Source organism: Acinonyx jubatus, chromosome B2 (assembly GCF_027475565.1).
Source record: "Acinonyx jubatus isolate Ajub_Pintada_27869175 chromosome B2, VMU_Ajub_asm_v1.0, whole genome shotgun sequence".
Taxonomy (NCBI): domain Eukaryota; kingdom Metazoa; phylum Chordata; class Mammalia; order Carnivora; family Felidae; genus Acinonyx; species Acinonyx jubatus.
The window spans coordinates 100,488,124-100,503,030 of record NC_069385.1 but is presented as its reverse complement, the minus strand read 5'-3'; the positions used below and the strand labels follow the sequence as shown (position 1 = coordinate 100,503,030).

Below are 14,907 nucleotides of genomic sequence, written 5' to 3'. Positions count from 1 at the left end.
TATAAATTTGCACGGGAGTCCAGGCAAAAACCTCTTTGACCCCGGCCACAGCAGCTTCTTACTCAACATGTCTCTGGAGGCAAGGGAAACCAAAAACCTCATCAAGAGCTTCTGTACAGCAAAGGAAATAATCAGAAAAACTAAAAGGCAACTGACAGAATGGGAGAAGATATTTGCAAATGACATATAAGATAAAAGGTTAGTATCCAAAATCTATAAAGAACTTTTCAAACTCAACACCCAAAAAAACTAATCCAGTGAAGAAATGGGCAAAAGACATGAATAGACACTTCTCCAAAGAAGACATCCAGATGGCCAAGCAACACATGAAAAAATGCTCAACATCACTCATCATCAGGGAAATACAAATCAAAACCACAGTGAGATACCACTTCACACTGTCAGAATAGCTAAAATTAACAACTCAGCAACATTGGATGTTGGCAAGGATGCAGAGAAAGAGAATCTCTTTTGCACTGCTGGTGGGAATGCAAACTGATGCAGCCACTCTGGAAAACAGTGTGGAGGTTCCTCAAAAATTTTAAAATAGGACTGCCTTATGGCCCAGCAATTCCACTACTAGGTATTTATCCAAGGGATATAGGTGTGTTGTTTTGAAGGTACATATGCACCACAATGTTTCTGGCAGCACTATCAACAATAGCCAAAGTATGAAAAGAACCCAAATGTGTCCATCAACAGATGAATGGATAAAGAAGATGAATGGATAAACAGATGAATGGATGGATATATATATATATATATATATATATATATATATACACACACACACATATATACATATATATACATATACATACATACATACATACACACACAATGGAATACTACTCGGCAATGAAAAAGATTGAAATCTTGCCATTTGCAACAACATGGATGGAACTAGAGGGTATTATGCTAAGTGAAATTAGAGAAAGACAAATATCATATGACTTCACTCATGTGGAATTTAAAATACAAAACAGGAACATAAGGGGAGGGAAGAAAAAATAATATAAAAACAGGGAGGGGGACAAAACATAAGAGACTCTTAAATACAGAGAACAAATTGAGGGTTGCTGGAGGGGTTGTGGGTGGGGGGATGGGCTAAATGGGTAAGGGGCATTAAGGAAGACACTTGTTGGGATGAGCACTGGGTGTTATACATAGGGATTCTACTCCTGAAATCACTATTGCACTATATGCTAACTAAGTTGGATGTAAATTTAAAAAATAAATTAATTTTTTAAAAAATAAATTGAAAAAAATTTGCACAGGAGTGATGATGGGAAACTAAAGAAAGGGGATGGTATTTGGTTTGAGAATCAAAAGGTGGGCAATATTTCCAGCAGAGAGATCTGACAGCAATGACATTCGAAGCAAAATATAAAGGCAGGTGAGTACACAGTGAAGCAAGCGTTCATTGGGCCTGACTATAGGGGACACTGACCAGCAGAGTTAGAAGGCTGTGCTTGATTTCATAGGCAAAAGGCAGCCATTGATAGTCTTTGAGCAAAGGGAAGACTGTATGAAGTTGTGCTTTAGGAAGGTTAATCGGGCTAGAGAATATGTAGTATGGATTATTTTTAAATATTTATTTATTTTGAGAGAGAAAGAGAACACATGTGTAAGCATGCAGATAGAGAGAGGGAGAATCCCAAGCAGGCTCCACCCTGTCAGCCCAGAGCCCAGCTCGGGGCTCCATCTCTCGAACCTCAAGACCATGGCCTGAACCAAAATCAAGAGTCACACGAACTGAGCCACCCAGGTGCTCCTAGAATGGATTACTTTAATCAAATAAAAGAAATCAGGCCGGAAAGTGTGTGCAAAGAAAGAACCAAAAGAGAAGAATGGGAGTGAAACATTTCAAAGGAAAAATGGACACATCTAAAAGCTATTTAAATGGAAGTAGGAATGAAGGAAAGAGAGATGAAAATTACGTATATGTAGAAAAAATGCACGTGCTTCACACACAATGCCTCAAGTGCTTACAAAAGCTTCTAGTTGCTAATGATACTTAATTAGATTACTGTTTAGAATGAATAATTGTTTTGCAGTTAAGACACAGAAGAAAAGAAATTTAAGAGGCAACCTACATCTTTCAAAACACCAGTAATCAGGAGAGGAATACAGCTTTGACATTTAGTTCCAAAACTTTGTCTGGGACAGCATAGAAAAAGAAGGAAAATAACATTCTGTTGAATTTTAAAACAAAGTATATATAAACTATATCTCAATAAAGCAGACTGTTCATAAATTATGCTTCCATCAAGTTTATTCTAAAAATCTAAACAAAGGAAATAAATCATAAAAGCAGCATGACTGCATTTGGTCAGTGGCAGGTGGTGGGGGAGTGTTGGGGGAAGCCAGTGCTCTTTGAAGTAAGCTAAATGTCACTTTTAATTGGCTCCATGTCATTTGCCTAAGAACCTAGTTCCTGTGCACAGCATTCACAACCAGTTTGACAGACCAGAAACCAGGGTTTAGGAAGACTGAATCTCATTGTATCCCCTACTCACTGAACATTTGACATTGACATGGAGCAGAATTTGAAAGATGCTTGTGAGGCACTTTGGAACATAAGCCACAGAGATGGTTGTATTGATCACTCACTTTCCCTTTATAGAAATATATTAAGGTCACATCCTATATTCTTCACCCCCAGCTTATAACCTACTGTACACTTCCAGCACCTTCTTATATTCTTCTAGCTCAGTGTGGGGATCTTTAGATAAAAAGAAATACAGGCCTTCATTATCCCTCTTCCAGCCCTCCAATATTCCATTGGTTTTAGAGAGTATAGAAAAACCATTAACACTCTAGTTTTGTATTTTAAGTGCTACACCAATCAAACCAAAAATCTCTGAAAAGCTGAGAGGATTAGTGTTTACCTCTTTTCCCCAGCCTTTCAACTGGATTCTTTGATGAGCCTCCAAAAAATATCTCTGATCTGAAAACAAACCCAGATGGATATTTTTCCTGGCCTATTTTCATCTGGTTAGCCACCCGTTTCTTTCTGTGCCAATACAGGAAGGGAATATGAGAAAATGGAAGATGTTGGCTCAAAGCCCTAGAGGTCTGGGGAAAGTGACTTTTAAAATAATCATTCTTTATGCACTGCCATGCTCCAAGGCCACCTTCATTGATGGCAAATGCAAAGTATGCCAACAGTGTTTATTAAAAAAATAAATGAGTATCAGGGTGAATACTAAAACTTCAAAAGTGGAAGTTACTGTTGAGGCCATTTAATTTAAAGCCCCATCATAATCTAGACAACTGAAGTCCAGAGAAATTTAATTAGATTCTAAAATCAACATATTTAAAATAAATAGGTAAAGAAACAGTACACAACAAGACCCTGAAAGAAAAGTAGGTTTGAGCAAATCAAACTTTTATAATTGAAAAATACAGTTATTTAAAAAATAAAGTAATGGACTGATTAAAAGCAGAATAGACACATTTGAAAAGAGAATTAGTAAACTAGAAGATGGAGCAGAGGAAATTGCCATAATGCATATGCATAATGCAGAGTAGAAGAAACGAAAAATATGAAGAGGAGTTAAGAGAAATGAATGATAGAAGGAAAAGTTTCAAATATATATATATTTTTAATTTGAACGGGGAGGGTCAGAGAGAGGGAGACACAGAATCTGAAACAGGCTCCAGGCTCTGAGCTGTCAGCACAGAGGCCGACATGGGGCTCAAACTCAACAGACCGCGAGATCATGACCTGAGCCGAAGTCGGCCGCTTAACCGACTGAGCCACCCAGGCGCCCCAAAAGTTTCAAATATATTTAATGGGAATTCTAGATGGAGAAAAATTAAGGAAATAGATAATAGATAAAAATTTTCCAGAATTGGTCAACGACAAGAATCCTCAGATTAAAGAATCACAATGAATCCAAAGCAAGGAATATGAAATTAAACCTTCATTTAGACACACTGTAATGAAACCCAGAAAATGGGGGAAATATTAAAAGTACTCCAAAAAAGAACAGTTTAGACTGGCCACAGATTTGACAATTATAACAACAAAGGTTAAAAAACAATGGAATAATATTTTCAATTCCCAAAGAAAATAACTGACAGCCTAGAATCCTATATCTTGTTAAACTGTAATTAAAGAGGGCAAAATTGGGGCACCTGGGTGGCTCAGTCATTTGAACATCCAACCTTGGCTCAGGTCATGATCTCATGGTTCAGAAGTTTGAGCCCTGCATCAGACTGTCTGTTGTCAGCTCAGAGCCCACTTTGGATCTTCTGTCTTCCTCTCTCTCTGCCCCTCCCCTGTTCATTCTCTCTCCCTTTCTCTCTCTCTCTCTCTCTCTCTCTCTCTCTCTCTCTCTCTCTCTCTCCCTCAAAAAATAAACACTTTTTTAAAAAAGAGGGCAAAATAAAGACTTCCAGAATAACACTTGAGACCTTTGTTAAATGGACTTTATATTTGTCTGTTAGAGCTGCCATAACAAAATACCACAGGCTAGATTGCTTAAACAATAGAAACTTATTTCTCATAGTTCTGGGGGCAGGAAGTCCCAGATAAAGCTCTGGCAGGGTTCAGTTTTTAGTGAGAACTTTCTTTCTGGCTTGCAAATGTCCACCTTCTTGCTGAGTCCTCCCATGACCTTTCCTATGAGCATATGCAGAAAGAGAGAGATGGAGAGAGAAGGAAAGAAGTGTCTGTCTTCCTCTTCTAATAAGGCCACCAGTCCTATTAGATTAGGGCCCCACCCTTATGATCTCATTTAACCTTAATTATCTCCTAAAGATCTTATTTCCACATATAATCACATTGGGGATTAGGGCATCAGCATAAGAATTTTGGGGAGGACACAATTCAGTCCATAACAGACGCATAGGATACATGTCAGAAAGAAGGAAATTGAACAAAAGTAAGGAAAAAAAATAAAGGTCAGCAAAGAAATTGGTAAACACAAAGGTAAATCTAGAGGAATATTGACTCTAAAAATAAGTACTACTAATAACTAATTTGGAGAGGACTAAAACTGAATGTAAATAACTAGCATTGTCCAATAGTACTTTCAATACTGATGGAAATGTTCTATATCTGCTCTGTTCAAAATGGTAGCCATTAGCCACATGTAGCTATGAAGCACTTAAAATGTGGCTCTGCAATGAAGAAAATTTTAATTATATTTAATATTAATTTCATTTTAAGTATCTGCATGTGGGTAGTGGCTACCATATTAATCAGTACAGCATTACACAATAATAGCATTGCAAATGGCTAGAGCAGATCAAAGTTAAATATTCTAAGGTCTTTATCTGGAAGGAGAAGGGACATTTTGAAGGTAGTTATTCATATTAAAATTTTAGGGACAGACACTAGAAAAACTGAAATAGAATGTATCCTTTACAAAGTAGCAGAGGAAACAGGAATAAAGAAAACATTGATACACAGAAGATAGGAAAAAGAAATGAAAGAAATCAAAGAAAAGCATAGTAAATAGAAACCATAAGAAATATGATAGAAATAAATAAGAAATATACCAGTTTCTTCTTATAATGGAATATAGAATTTTAAGGAACCTCATCTATCAAGGGCATATTGAGTAAAAAAAAATCAGCAAAAGATATGTACAGTATTAAACCTTTTATAAAAAGTTTCAAACCATATAAGCTATTACTATTTTTTATTAACACATAAATATATCAACTATAACAATATGCATGGGAATGAATGACAAAACCCAACTTCAGGAGAGTGATTTCTATTGGAGGAAGGGTGATGGAAAGGGAGTAGATCTTTAGTTGAATCTAAATATTTTTAAGAAAAGATTTGAAGCAAATATGACAATGTCAACCTGTAAAATGTGGGTGGTAAGTACCTGGGTTTCAAACTCTATTGTTTGAAACTGGTAGTTTCAAACTCTTTTATAAAGAAAAACTCAAGTTCAAAAGAAACATATCTATCCAGATACTTTCTTCTTTTCTGTGTTAGACCATTTCTATCTGACTGCTTTAGATCTTAGGATTTGAACTTGATTTCTTGTCACTTAGGAAACTTCCATTCACAAAATAGTTAACATCATGAGCCCTCCTTACACCAGAGGACTAAGGAGCTGGACAACCCAGTTCCACTGGGAAGTTTTGTTTCCTTATAACAGGGGTCAGCAATTTCATTTAACACAGTGTTCTATTAGTGGAATGAGTGAGTACTCTTGGATGCCATTGGGTGGCTGGGGGGAAGGAAGAAAGAAGTGGGAGAAGAAAAAGAAAATAGGGGAATAGTGGGGGGAAGAGAAGGAGTTATGATAGTGGGCTACCAACTGACTGCTCACACGTGAGCAGCATATCCCTATAAAAGAAAGCAGGATCTAATGACCTCATCTCATTGCTTTGGCATTTTTCTATTAGTGCTCCTTTTATTGTATTGCAAGTACTGTTTATATATCTGTCTCCCACTGGACCATGTCTCATCCCACTTCTTACCTTGAGTGCTTAGCACTCTGCCTGACAGAGTAGGTCTTAATGAATGTCTGTTGAATTAACGGTGAATACACAGCTTCTAATCTTAAGTGATTTCTGGCTTCTTGTTTAAGCCTTCCAAGCCTTTCTGTTTTGCTTTACTGCCTTCTTGGGTCCTTTTTCAGGCTCTTGAAATTTGAAACCTTTAAGCCTCTGTCCAGCTCTAAACTGGGACATCCAAACCAACTTCTAGGTGGTAAGGGAGATAGACTGGGAGCAATGTCTGGAAATGGGGATGTTCTGGGGGTGTCCCAGGAGTGCCACAGAATCCTGAACCTGAGTTTTTTACTTTGTGGGAGCCATGACAGGGAGCCATGATCAAGAGGATAAAGGGAAAGGGATTGTGGCATTCCTGACACCTAGTATTCATGTCCTCCCTCCCCTGTGTCTCAGGCTGAAGTGTGGGTCCCCCCAATCCCCTTTTCACACCCAGCCCCAGCCTCCCAAAGCCAGCCCTGTTCTTCATTATAAAAATCCTGACTTTTTAGGAGAAATCAGCTGTTGCTTACAACTGTGGGAGGTACTATCTTAAAAGAGACAGGAGTCTGGACAGCAAGATATTTCTGTCAACTGTGTTGTGGGAACAGGTCTATTCTGTTTGGTTGCCATTAAAGGGATTTTCCTACAAAGATGTTTGTACAGTCTGTTGGGGAGATAACTGGCCCTGCCTTGGGCCTGCTTGCTCATTGGCCAGCCAGTATCTTTCAGCAGTGAGCTGTTCAGGAGCCATGTTAAAGCGGAGGCAGATAAGTGGGAAGGCTGAATGTAGCTCAGAAAATTAATTGAACATTGCAGTGAGACAGGCACATGAACAACACACCCCTGGCTTACTTAGAGGAAACCTGCTCTTTGCTTCAAGAGGGCACAAGAAAACAGGTGCATACTTACCTTTCCCTGTCAACAGATTGGGGTGGCTAAGGCTGGCCAAGGAAACTCCTCACCTCACATCCAGTTATGTTGGGTCCTGGGCAGGTCTGGGGTCTCTGATTCATCCTTGGTGGATGAACCCTCTCTGTAGGTTCTGTCCCACCCTGCCACAGGCTCTAACTTGAGCAAAGCATGGCAGAGTGCAAGGGCCTACAACATTAGCAAGCTTTATGGTCTTGGAACCTCCACAGCATCATCTGTTGCACCAGGCTCATCCCTGATAATCTCCAGCAGTTAAACCAACACAAAAAGCAGCAGCCATAGCAAATTCTACAGCAGTGGGGGCTTCTCTGGGAGTTCTTTCCTTAATAGCATTGTCCCTCACCTATTGCCATTCCAGCCACTCTCTGAAACGGAGGTAGAAACAGAGTACAGGGCCTTTCACATTAACTGGCCTAGGTGTGGTCCACCCTGATCCATCCCATCAGCCACTGGGGGTTGTAAAGAAAGAAAATGAATCCCATATTACTGCCCTTATAGCCTCCAAATTGCTCCAATAAGGACACTATTATTGGACACTATGCACCAGGAAGAAACAATGAACTCTGAACTCCCAAGCACCACAAAAGATTTGCCTCAATACTGTGCCAAAAAACTTGACCAAACTTCTACCTACATTAGGCTGTATCCCTAAAGGTGACCCCACCTCTTGTGCTGAGTCTTTGCTCAAGAAAATACAATTCTGCCAAACTTCAGAATGTACTTTGTCCCAACCCACATTGCCAAACTGTTTTCAATCATTTTCCACTTAACACCCTTCAGTAATTTTTCATTTCCCCATGGCCCCCTTTTTAGTTCCCTATAGTCTTCCCTATCCCCTTTTTGTTCCCCCTTTTATACTACTCAGTAGTAGTATAATTACCTTTAAGGGATTAATTCCCATTAGTCCCTTAAAAAACTTGTCACCTTTGTCTTAGTTGGTGTTGAGCTCACTCTATATTGGAGTCTCTCTTCCCTATTGCTCTAGTGTGAATAAAACCTACCTTTCCACCTTTAACAAGTGTCCAGTGCTGTTTCTCTTTGCAAGGACCAATCCAGGACTTCCCCTGATGGCTTCAACCCTCATGCCCCCAGGCCAGGAGCCAGTGGGACCATCCCAGACACCACAGCAGGATCCATCTGGGGTCCACTGCCTCCAGCAGAGATCCAACAGCTGTTCACCAGTATAGCGGAACCTGCCATCAAGAGGTGTCTGAAGACATCTCACCACAACACTTCAGTCATCGAAGATGTGGCCAGGCACCTTCAGGAGCAGAGATGTGTCTGGCATGCACACCAGTGCTCTATCAAGTTCAAGGCCCCATATGTGGCCTACAGGAAGGCCCACATGGCATCCTGCACTACACAGAGAAAGGTCAGATGCTGCAGATCATAGGCAACAGCAGCCTGACAACCTCAGGGAGCAGACCCTGCCATGGGATCTGGCCACCACCAGGCCAACCCAGAGAAGGAGAAAAGATAATGAGCAGAAATATGGATGAGCAGAAGAATACTCACTCTTCCAGGAAGCAGCAGCTGGAGGCACCAGAACCACAGATGGAGACAAGAGTATCAGTTTAAGCTGGAAGTGGAAGTGTTAAAGAGTTGTTCAGTTGGTGCCCAAATCAATAAGACAACTGAGATGAAGGATACCCAAGGGACGACCAACGGACTGAGCACATAAGTGGCCAAGTGTGTTCTACCAGAGCCCTGATGACATGAGACTGAGTAGAGAAGGAAGTCATAAATGACAAAACCAAAGTAGGGATCCCCTCAAAGGAGTCCGAGCTCCTGAAAACTTAAGAAAGCATGGTTTCCCCATAGGTGTTGAAACCCACATATTAAAGCTGGAAGGGATGGCTGGAGATTATCTTCAATGCTTGTATTTTACAGATGAGGAAACCTAGCCAGAGGAAAGTTATTTGCATAAGGTGACACTGCCTTTTAGTGTTAAGACTGACCCTAGAACCCAAGCCCAGTGATCCTTCCTCTGACTTTTATGGTCTCTTGCCTTAAATGTAGTTGATAATTGGCCATCATAGTCATCATTTGCTGTCTTACAAATGGGGCCTGGAAAAAATGGGATTAGGAGAGCAGCTAGAATTTCTTTCTCCAGCAGAACTCCACAGGAGGCCAAAGTCTCCAGACAGACACCAGCCTCCGAGAGAGACTCCACCAGCAACACTAAATATTCCAGGGGTGTCTTCAGTACACCCTGGAGCACAGGTGGGCCACGTACACAAGCTCCAGCACAGCCAAGACCCTCAGGCACCACCAAACTATTGTTGCCATGGTTGTAGCTAAAATGGCAGAGACCAGGTGCTTAGAGAACTGGCCCAGGAATCAGCTGCTCAGCTAGACCAGCACAATGCCCACATGGCAGCCTTGGTCCAGCTGGCCGGAGAGAGCTACACCTAGCACCACAAGGGTGTCCGTGAGGGGGTAGCCCTCCTAAGGCCATCTCTAGGCCGCTTGGGCCAGAAATGAGACCTACAGACCACAGCCTCTGCCATACCCAGCTACCCCAGGACTTTGGGAAGATTTCTCCATTGGGACTTGGATTCTTGCTTTTTTTTTTTTTCTCCTCCTTTTTCTTTTAGATGAAATTTGAAAATTAAATGGAAGAAAGGGATAGATAAAAAGGTGAACAAGAAGCAAAGGAATTTATTATTTTAATAAAAAGATCTTGATGTGAAAGCGGCTAGTATTTTAGGTTTTTCCCTTATGTTTCATGCTGTCTCAGCCTCATAGCAAAGGATGGACAAACCTCCGGATCAGGGCTTCTAATGATTATAATCAGGCCTTAACCAAGAGAGGCCATGGTGGTGAGTCTTAAGTCTGTTTTCTTGTTAACCCAAGCCCCTTTTGTTATCATTCATACATTCAAGAGACATTTGAAGGTCTGCTTGATGCCCAGGCATTATCTTAAGTACAGGGTATGGTATTCATTAGTGATAAAAATGCACATCATCTTTGGAAAGCAGTATGGTAGTTTTAAAAAATTAAGACTGGAACTACCATAGAATGTAGCAGTCCTGCTTCTGGGTATATAGCCAAAAGAATTGAACGAAGGATGTCAATGAGATATTTGCATACCCATGTTCATTGCAGCATTATTCACAGTAGCCAAGAGGTTGAAGCAAAATAAATGTCCATCAGTGGATGAATAGATAAACAATATGTGGTCTATGTATGCAGTGGAATACAATGCAGCCTTAAAAAGGAAGGCAATCCTGTCACATACTACAGCATGGATGAACCTGGATCATTGTGCTCAGTGAAATAAGCCAGTTACCAAAGGACAAATGCTTTATGATTCTGCCTACATGAGGTATCTAAAGTAGTCAGATTCACAGAAAGAAGTCTGGTGGTGACCAGAGGCTGAGGGGAGGGGAAGGAGAGTTATTGTTTAATGGGTATAGAGTTTTAGTTCTGCCAGATGAGAAGGTTCTGGAGATCTATTTCAGAACAATGTAAATATACTTAACAGTACTGAACTGTACATGTCTATGGTCAAGATGGGAGATTTTATTATTTTTTATTTTTTACCACAGTAAAGAAGAATACACATCATCCTTACCCTAATGGACCTTATCATTTAAAGGGGAAGATAGTCATTGAATACAGCTAAAATGAATGATTACCACTATAAAGAAAATGAACAGGAAGAGTAATCAGACAAGGCTGTAGATACCTCAGGGTGATCCAGGAAGACTTCTCTATTCTAGCACAAATTAGCTATCAATAGACTCATTAGAGAAAGCCATGCTCCCCACTCCTTTGTCCAAATGTAGAATAGTCCTGGAAATAAGTCTCTGCCAACTCAGCTGCAGACCCCTGCTCTGGTCACTGCCATAATAATGGCGGTGGTAGGGTGGTAGCGAGACTCACACCAGCAAAGACACGCCAGCTCCTCTTCCTCCCTAAAGCACAGAGTGGGCTCAGGGTGACAATTGCCTGAGCCTACACCCAGAGCATTCTTTTTTTGTGTGGTGTTGTGGTGAGCCTTTTATGTATGACTTTTTTTAGTCTTTGTAAGCAGGGATACTGCCTATTTTAGGCCTTGGTGTCTCAAAGCATCTTTAGTATCTCATTTACATTTATCGCACAGAGAGTAGGCATTCCACATGGTTCATTCATAAATGCTCATCTCCAACTAATCCTTGGAGGTCGGTGTTTTAGTGGATATTTTCAAACTCTCTGAAAAGACATGTCCTTTTTCATGAAGGTAAGAGGGTTACCTTTGATGCTTTCCTTACCAAATGATGGTAAAACCATTGGTGACGTTTCTCTGTTTCTGTATCTTTGATGATCTCAACCTCTGCTCAGTTGCTCAGCTCCTCGCTCAGCCCAGGGCCATGCTGTCACCATGATCCAGGCCTCTGGGTAGGCAACTGCCTTCCCTGGTTTCAGAAGGTTAAGAATGGCAGGAAACAGGACAAGCAGGGCCCCTTCTGTCTTCCCTTCCTGCCACCTAGCTGAAAAGTAAGTCTCTACCAAGGAACTGGGACCAACTCTGATCATCATCTAAACTTGTTTGAGGCCTGGGGCGCCTGGGTGGCGCAGTTGGTTAAGCATCCGACTTCAGCCAGGTCACGATCTCGCGGTCCGTGAGTTTGAGCCCCACGTCAGGCTCTGGGCTGATGGCTCGGAGCCTGGAGCCTGTTTCTGATTCTGTGTCTCCCTCTCTCTCTGCCCCTCCCCCGTTCATGCTCTGTCTCTCTCTGTCCCAAAAATAAATTAAAAAAACGTTGAAAAAAAAATTAAAAAAATAAATAAATAAACTTGTTTGAGGCCTCAGCAAATGCTGCTGGGTCTACAATGAGCAAAGACAATGGCATTTTCACACTAGACGTGATGGCAATGCTAGAACTATAAGCAGACTTGTTGATTTTAGTGCGGCTCTCTCATGCTATAGGCAAAGAAGTTGAGACCTGAAGAGGTTCCAAGACCACGGGATCCTGGGAGGTGGACTCCCCTGTCCAGAACTTTTCCAAGTTTAGGCTGCACCCAAAGCTTAGCTTAATCTCAACCCCCAAACACTATCCTCCTGGAAATAATCTCTTGACAGACTTCAGGGCCAAGCAAAAGATGGGCCTGAGGTACAATTTTACTCTCTTCACCCAGTGTTTCTGTGCTACCTCCTCTCCACTGGACACTGGTTTCTGAGCTGTTTCAAGTCATTCCTCTTCTTCTCACCCCTGAATTAGCAAATCACTAAACTCCTGCCCTATCTCAACATGTCCCCCAACCAAACAATGGTTTCCTTCTCTACCTTAATATCATCATTAATATTAAAAAGCATTTATAAATTACCTATCACCTCCCTCCAAGGTGACGCATAAATCAAAAAGATTTTTTTTTAAAGACCATTCAAAACTTTGTTTTAAATTGCTCTTTTTAACTTGTAGAGCTTTCTCACTGTGGTATAGTCATGGTCCATCCTAAAATCCTCTCCACTCCCACTACCCACCTCTTCACCCTCCACACATACACTAATGAGGTTTTTCACTTCTAGGAAATTGTGTGAGGGAAGGAGAGAAAAATAGAAAAGGGGAGGGGCACAAGGTAAACAAGCAAAATCACAGCTGGGCTTGGTTTCTAAAGATGGAGACTCCAAGGCTCCTCCAGCTCTTGGAATTCCAGTTCACAGTTTGCTTCTCAATCTTGCCAACTCCAGTCTCTGAGGGTGGGTGAACCTGAGCACACAGAGAACTCTGGGAAAGGAGGCCTTTAGGAAACTGCCTGAAAGGTCGGGGCAGATGCCAAAACTTTATCTCCAGAGTCCCTCAATTTAACCCAACCAAAAGAATGGACAGCTCCATCATCCAATCAGCTATAGTGGTCAATCACAAGTAGAAGAGGGTGGATGTTAAAGCAGAACCTTCTGGGTAATCTGATTAAGTACCCTTCACCCACACACACATACACACACACGTACACGCACACATACACGCACGCACACAGCTATATTCCCCACTGATTTCCTAGCTGATTCTCCTGCCCTCTTTTTTCCCCCTCTAATTCATCTCTCTGTGCTACTAAGGGTTATCTTTTTAAAAGGCTAAACTGATCATGTCTACCCTTGCTTAATTCTATCAGTGATTCCTTATTCCTTTTGGCTCACGGGAGGTTCAACCTCCTTAGATTGGCATGCAGGTCCCTGCCTGCCTCTGCAGCCCCATACTGCCATCTCACTTTGGCCTCCAGTTTACAGAGGTACCTGCAGCTCTTCTGGAGCACCACACCCCTGTGTCTTCTGCAGGTCCCTCTTCCTGGAGCTCCTTCTACCATGCTTGTCCTTTACCACTCAGCTCAAGGGCAAACTCTTACAGGTCTACTTAATTGCTACCCTTCTCTTCTGCAGCCATATGCCCTTGAGGAGGTCTTACCTCCTCAAGACGGCTCTCTTGCTGTATGCTAACTGTCCAGTTCCTTGACTTTTTACCCCACTGGAATTCTTGAAGGCAAGGACTGTATCTTTTTCACCTTTGCATATCCAGGGCTTAGTACATAGTAGGCACACAAAACTTTTAGTGCATGAATGATCTCAACAGTACACACGCTGCTTAGCAGGGAGTTGTTGGGAGAACACTTCCTGCCTTGAAGGATCCCTTGGCAACTTCACATTTCTATCTTCTCCTAATTGTAAATACTTTGGGAATTGGGAATTGTAAACACTCTGAGTTTGGGAAAATGGAATCATTGACTATTAGACATGGAAGGTACTTCAGAGCTCAAGAGAAGCAGGATGGGGTAGTAGCTGGGAAAGCAGGATGGAAAAGGGGATGTGATGATAGAAACAGAGGTCAGAAAGGAGAGAAGATTCTATGCAGCAGTTTTGAAGATGGAGAAAGGGGCCAAAAACAAAGGAATGCAGGTAGTTTCCAGAAAATGGAAAAGGGAAGGAACAAATTTTCCCCTAGAGTGTTTGGAAGGAGCATAGCCCTGCCTATGCCTTGACTTGAACACACTGAGGCTGATTTTGGACTTCTGCCCTCCAGAACTACAAGATAATAAATTTGTGTTGTTTTAAGCCACCAAAATTGTGGCAATTTGTTGCAGCAGCAATAGGAAACTAATACAGATTATTATTTTTTGAACAGGATTGGTCCAGAGAAGCACAGGTGTGTGTGTACAAGTGTAAATGTAAATGTGTATGAAAATACATGTGCCTTGGGGCACCTGGGTGGCTCAGTCGGTTGAGCGTCCACTTCCAGATTTTGGTTCAGGTCATGATCTGATGATGGTCCTGAGATCAAGCGCTGCAAGTTGGGCTCTGCGCTGGATGGAGCCTGCTTGGGATTCTCTCCCCCTCGTTCTGCCACTTCCCCCTTCATGTGAGTGAAGCGCATGTGTACATGCTCTCTTTCTCAAATAAATAAATAAATTTATTTTAAAAAATGCATATGCCTTTATGGATAATGAAAACAGCACTAAGGAAATTTTAAGCAGGACCAGCAGGTGAGCAGGGTGAGTCAGCCACAAAACTGAAACAAGTTTCTTTGACAG

At 41.5% G+C, this 14,907-nt stretch overlaps 1 protein-coding gene across 2 annotated transcripts in view; it reads left to right on the top strand.

The window, feature by feature from the left end:
• The window catches only part of PAQR8 (progestin and adipoQ receptor family member 8), a 119,737-nt gene that overhangs the window by 5,201 nt on the left and 99,629 nt on the right, over nucleotides 1-14,907 (top strand). The gene's annotated exons all lie outside the window — the stretch shown is intronic.